This window comes from Leptodactylus fuscus, chromosome 7 (assembly GCF_031893055.1).
Source record: "Leptodactylus fuscus isolate aLepFus1 chromosome 7, aLepFus1.hap2, whole genome shotgun sequence".
NCBI lineage: Eukaryota > Metazoa > Chordata > Amphibia > Anura > Leptodactylidae > Leptodactylus > Leptodactylus fuscus.
The window spans coordinates 134,995,211-135,002,224 of NC_134271.1; the positions used below are offsets into that span (position 1 = coordinate 134,995,211).

The window sequence follows — 7,014 nt, forward strand, 5'->3', positions numbered from 1 at the left end:
ATGACGCAACAAAGCCGGAAGAAAGAAGATTTTACAGCAGCGAAGACTGGTGAGTATGCGACATGGGAATACCCCTTTAATACCAAAATGGCCACATCCTCTGACTTGGGAGGTATGACATTCTTAAAGGGATTCTACCACTAAAACACTTTTTTTTCTAGTTACCACGTCGGAATAGCCTTTAAAAAGGCTATTCGTCTCTTACCTGTAGAAGTGCTCTCCGCCGCGCCGTTCGTTCAAAATACCGGTTTGTACCGGTATGTTAATGAGTTCTCTCGCAGCGATGGGGGCGTCCCCATTGCAGCTCGAAAACTCACCGCAGCGCCGCCTCTCCGGTCTTCGGTGTCCTCCCCTTGCCTCTTCAGCGTCTGTCGGACGCCTGCGCAGTATGCTCTCTGTTCGGCGAAGATTGCCGAACGTACTGCGCATGCGCGAAAGTTCGGTGCCCGCACTATGGCTGGGATCGCAATTTCGCGCATGCGCAGTACGTTCGGCAATCTTCGTCGAACAGAGCGTACTGCGCAGGCGTCCGACAGTACGCTGAAGAAGCAAAGGGAGGACACCGAAGACCGGAGAGGCGGCGCTGCGGTGAGTTTTCGAGCTGCAATGGGGACGCCCCCATCGCTGCGAGAGAACTCATTAGCATACCGGTACAAACCGGTATTTTGAACGAACAGCGCGGCAGAGATCACTTCTACAGGTAAGAGACGAATAGCCTTTTTAAAGGCTATTCCGACGTGGTAACTAGAAAAAAAGTGTTTTAGTGGTAGAATCCCTTTAAAGGAATTGTCCAGGGAGTTTACATACTTCCCAACTTCTGAAGAACTGGAAAAGGGACAAAACGTGCGGCACACGCAGCGCTCTGTGGCAAGTTTGCTCCACCCACTTGTATGTTGACTCCATCCATTCTCATTCATTTTTCATGTGCCCCCACACAGTATAATTCTCCTACAATCACCTGTAAGTTATATTCCCCCCTCCATCTCTGCCCCAATGTCATGTCCCCCATCTCTGTCCCCAGTTTCATGTCCCCCATCTCTGCTCCCAGATTCATGTCCCCTCCATCTCTGCCCCCAGATTCATGTCCCCCCATCTCTGCCCACAGATTCATGTCCCCATCTCTGCCCATAGTTTCATGTCCCCTCATCTCTGCCCACAGATTCATGTCCCCCCTCTCTTCCCCTAATTTCATGTCCCCCATTTCTGCCCCCAGTTTCATGTCCCCCATCTCTGCCTCCGGACGCAGATCTGAGTTGAAACCGGGACATACCTCCCGCCGACTGGGACTGCGGGACAGGACACTGAATCTGTGAATGTCCTGCGGAATCCGGGATGGTTGGGAGGTATGGGAGAGGACCGAAAGATCTGGGGTTGAATCAGGGAAAATATTTTGATATGTTTGTGTATATAGTTTTTTTTTCATTGTGACGCCTTGGACAACTTCTGATATTTGACTTGTCCCCTGATATTGACCAGAGTGTGCAGCATTCCACTTCTTGGATCCCCAGGGATCGGCTGTTACCTCTAGTTGACCATTTTCACTACAAGCAGGTCTCCTAATATGTGTTCAGGTTATTGTTGTACACAATGGCGCCATGGTGATACCAAGGGGACACCAAGGACACAGGGAAATCACTAAATATGTACCAGGAATTGCCCAATCGGTGATAACTCCCATTAGCTAATCAATTTTGATTGACACAAGGCATTATTACAGTTTACAGGATAGAAGGCCTCCGGTAATGATTGGTGCTGTAGCTGGCGGTCCCACTTCCATGGACACCGTTACCCATACCTCCCAACCGTCCCGATTTCCGCTGGACATTCACGATTTCGGTGACGTGTCCCGCGGTCCCGGTTGGCGGAAGGTATGTATAGGTATGAACACATACGCGGCTAAAGCAAGGAGCTGTTAGAGCTCAGCTCCTTGCTTTGCCGCTGCACGCCGGCTATAGGCTGTGTAGACGCGATGTGATGACGTCACATCGAGTCTACAACTGTGTGCGAGAGAGAGGCGCGGAGAGAGTGGCGGGGGAGCGAGGACAAGGTAAGTGTAATGTGTACACTGAGGTGGAACGTGAAACTGGGGGCAGATGAAGGAGAGGACGGCATGACACTGGGGGCAGAGATGTGGGGACATGAATTTGGGGGCAGAGATGTGGGGACATGAATCTGGGGGCAGAGATGGAGGGACATGAATCTGAGGGCAGAGATGTGGAGACATGAATCTGGGGGCAGAGATGGAGAGGATATGAATCTGGGGGCAGAGAAGGGGGGACATGAATCTGGGGGCAGAGATAGGGGGAAATGAATCTGGGGGCAGAGATGGAGGTGACATGAATCTGGGGCAGAGATGGAGGTGACATGAATCTGGGGGCAGAGATGGAGGGGACATGAATCTGGGAGCAGAGATGGGGGGACATGAATCTGGGGGCAGAGATGGGGGGACATGAATCTGGGGGCAGAGATGGGGGACATGAATCTGGGGGCAGAGATGGGGAGACATGAATCTGGGGGCAGAGATGTGGGGACATGAATCTGGGGGCAGAGATGGAGGGGACATGAATCTGGGGGCAGAGATGGAGGGGACATGAATCTGGGGGCAGAGATGGAGAGGACATGAATCTGGGGGCAGAGATGGAGGGGACATGAATCTGGGGGCAGAGATGGAGAGGACATGAATCTGGGGGCAGAGATGGGGGACATGAATCTGGGGGAAGAGATGGGGACATGAATCTGGATTACAGAGATGGAGGGGGGACATGAAACTGGGGGGCAGATGAAGGGTGTATATGAAACTGGGGGAGAGATAGAGGGGGGACATATAATTTACGGGTGACTGTAGGAGGATTATACTGTGTGCGGGCACGTGAAAAATGAATGAGAATGGGCGGAGTCAACACAAAATTGGGCGAGGCTAATTTTGCCGCGGCACACTAAGCACGCCGCACATTTTGTCCCTTTTTCGGTTCTTCAAAAGTTGGGAGGTATGCCGTTACCGGTTGGTGCCCTTGATAAATTTTAAGGGGTGTATTTTCCAAATTGAGGTAATCTGTTCAGGGTTTCCATTGTACTGGCACCTCAGGAGCACTGCAAATGCAAAACCTACTTCTGTAAAATCTGGTCTCCAAATAGTTCAACTTTGCATCCAAGTGGGGCATGGTGCACAACAAATTGTGCACATTCTCCTTTAACCCCTTGTAAATATGAAAAATATATGGCTAAATATGTTTGGGGGGAAAAAATAATTTTTCAATGGTAATATATTTTGCAAAACACCTGTAGGGTCACAATATTCACTGTACCCCTTTATAAATTACTTGGAGAGTTTACAAAATGGGGTCATTTGTTGGGGGACTTTGACTGTTCTGCCACCTCAGGGAATCTGCCAGCAAAATCTGCCCTCGATCGAGGTATTCCATCAGATACTATGGTATTCAAAATATTCGATTACAATCGAATACCACAAGGTTTTCACTGTTGATATTCAATTCCCCTCCCACCTTCCCTGGCGCTATTTTTGCACCAATAGCAATGCGGGGGAGGTGGGAAAGGAAGTAGGAAAACGTAGGCATTGAAAAAAAAGTAAAAAGTCATTGGCTGGCTAAATCAGGTGACCTCCGATTTATAAGAATAGTGGCCGTGAGATTTGTTTCAGGTGCGATTTGGATGTAGATAGGGAGAGACGTCTGCTCAGGGTTAGCTTGGAATTAGCTTCTGTTAGGCAGAAATATCAAACCAACAGCTCTTATAAGAGCTACACTGCTTGAAAAGTGTATATACATCCTCAGTATACAGTATACATTCATCCTGCAGATAATTTTTACAAAAGCCCTTTTAAGGGCTCCAATTTTACCACTGATATACAGTATACCTGTCCCGTATGGGTGTGAAGCAAGGTGCATACTTGCCATCCGGTATATACCGTACTTTCTATACGCTCTAAATATTTACCGTCCGTAAACACTACGGCGTTTACCGAACAGGAAAAATATTTTTATAGATTTGTAGAGCGGGCGATTTTGGACACGGGGATACCTAACATGTATATGTTTCACAGTTTTTAACTACTTTTATATGTGTTCTAGGGAAAGGGGGGTGATTTGAACTTTTAATTCTTTTTATATTTTTTTATATTTTTTTTAACTTTTTTTTTTTTTTTTTTTTGCATTTATTAGACCCCCTGGGGGTGTTGAACCCCAGGGGGTCTGATCACTAATGCAATGCATTACAATGCTAATGTATGGCAATGCATTGCAAAAAAGCATCCTTTCTTTTGCAGGCTGCATAGACTAGCCTGCAAAAGAAAGGATTTGCAGACAAGCCTGGAAGCCTGTACAAGGCTCCCGGCTGTCATGGCAACGGGACGTCAGCCCTGGAGCATGCTCCAGGAGCCAGCGATCCCGGCCAAAATGGCGGGGCATGGGCGCCGCCGGGAAAATGGCTCCTCCGGCGCCTTTGACCGCGGCGCCGGAGGGGTTAATGCTTCCGATCGGTCCGGGGACCGATCGGAGGCATTAGAGCCGGTTGTTTACTGCTTAAAGCAGTAGACACCCGGCGGCTATGGCAGCCGCCCGGCTCCCGGGCGGTCGCCATAGTTACAGACCCGACATGCGCCGTACTATTACGGCGCATGTTGGGAAGGGGTTAATATATATTTCTTTTTACTGTGTATTTTTTTTTTTTTTTTTTTAGTTACATGCAACGCTTTCCTTGTGGTGATTAGACTTAGGGTTCACACGTACTTTTTTGGTCTGGATTTTGACGCGGGAAGCCATGTCAGAATCCAGACCAAAATGGGCCTGCAACTGTCGCGGCTTCCGACAGTCGCGACTTTCCACTCCGGATTAGGCCCAAATGAATGAGTCTAGTCCGGAGGGATTGTCTTGACTTAGACGCTGCAGCGGAATCCGTGTTAAGATAGGGGAGGTCGCTTCTTTTTTTAATTCAATGGGAGGTGGTTTTTTAACCCGGATTTTGACGTGGATGCCAAAAAACTACGTGTGACCTAGCCCTTAGGTTTCTTAGGCTGAATCCTGTGCCCCAAACACTGTAAATGGGTTGCCATTATCTTTAGTTATTCCTATCAAAATATCAGTATTTTTGAGTGAATGTTTTACTAAGTTTTGGGGGATGTCGGTTAGAAAATCATTATCCAAAACTGGAGCACAAAAATTCAGATGCAGTTACAATTTCCTTATCAACCAATTGTTTGGCATCTACGTTTTGTAAACAGGCTATAGCGGCATCATCATCCTCTATAGGACAATTGAGGAGTTTTACTAGTTGTATGGAAAACCTCCTCAACCTTTCTTGGCCTTTCACGAGAAATGAATGCCCAGTTTGCTGTCGGTGTTCCACTTAAAAAAACAACTATTTTAAAATAAGAAGGACTTACTGGACTTATCACGGAAGCAGCTCCTGCATTATGTTGAAAAATTGTCATATTCTTTGGATTTCCACCAAAAGCTGCAATATTTTCTTGAACCCATTGAAGAGCCAGCCTTTGGTCAATCAAACCAGCATTTCCTGGAGCTTTTGGATTTCCTGGAAAACCTAAGAAACCCAGTGCTCCAAGTCTGTAGTTCATTGACACTACGATCAATTCCTCAGAAGCTGCCAGCACACTTCCAGCATTTCTATCTAAAGACGAGGTACCAGAGTTAAGCCCTCCTCCATCGGTGAACACCATGACGTGTGCCGGTTTAGACATGGTTTGTGGAACCCATACATTCAGATTCAGACAGTCCTCACTCATTTCATTTTTGACATTCCACTTATCTGACTCACTGAACTTTGCATAGTTATCATCTTCACTCTGGTAACAAGACTTGCCATAGGTAGTGGCTTTGTAAACTCCATGCCATGGTGCCCGGGGTTCTGGTTTTTGGAACCTTTTTTCTCCTGTTGGTGCTTCTCCATATGGAATTCCTAGATAGGCTGTGACAGTACGAGACATCACAGACTGTTTTATTCCACTCACTTTCCCCTGCCTTATTTCTACAATTGTGTCATCTTCTGCCATAACATATACAGCAAGTATAGTTAGAACCACGAAACAGGTTTTGTAAATGTAGAACCTCATGTTTTTGTGCTCTAGGTCTGGAATTTTAAAAACATAATATATTAATGTTTGTGAAGGACGCATCACTTTATTTAACATAGAAGCACTTTACATATAAAGTATTTATTTTCTTGTTTCTAAACATTGCATGACTATACACATATACATGTTACACGACTATACACATTACAGACATTACATGACTATACACATATACACGTTACCGACATAAGTTGCATCAAGGGTGACTCTACCAGCCAAACAGTACCACTGTCTGTACAGGCACAAGAGCACTAATTCAGCTGTGTACAGGAGGTCCAATTTTTTTTCAACGAATGCTATGGATTAGTTACTATAAAATAATTTTCATTCTTTTGGGGAGAGCATATATCCTACTTCCTACTAATCCTACTAATATTATAAATGTGAAAATTGTGTGTTTGGATGTTTGTTCCTCAATCACGCAAAAACGGCTATCATCTGCTGTAATATTGAATGGTATATGATCATCTATTTCATCCATCTCTGCTTGATCCCTGAACTATATTCTAGCATTTCCATGTGTTCTTATCTGTACTAGTGTCATTTCTTTTGATCCTCACTGATCTGATTTTATGGCTGTTTCTGACCAAGAGTTTACTTAGATCCACACTGCTAGTGTCCTCATGTGACACAGTTTGTAGACTAATTAGTTAACCCCTTCCCGCCGATGGCATTTTTTGATTTTCGTTTTTCGTTTTTGACTCCCCTCCTTCTAAACCCCATAACTTTTTTATTTCTCCGCTCCCAGAGCCATATGAGGTCTTAATTTTTGCGGGACAAATCTTTCTTCATGATGCCACCATTAATTATTCTATATAATGTACTGGGAAGCAGGAAAAAAATTCAGAATGGGGTGGATTTGAAGAAAAAATGCATTTCTGCGACTTTCTTACGGGCTTTGGTTTTAC

General features: G+C 45.8%; 1 pseudogene; it reads right to left on the bottom strand.

The window, feature by feature from the left end:
• Positions 1-5,024: 5,024 nt before the first annotated feature.
• On the bottom strand, positions 5,025-6,085 carry LOC142214556 (cholinesterase-like; annotated as a pseudogene).
• Positions 6,086-7,014: the final 929 nt, after the last annotated feature.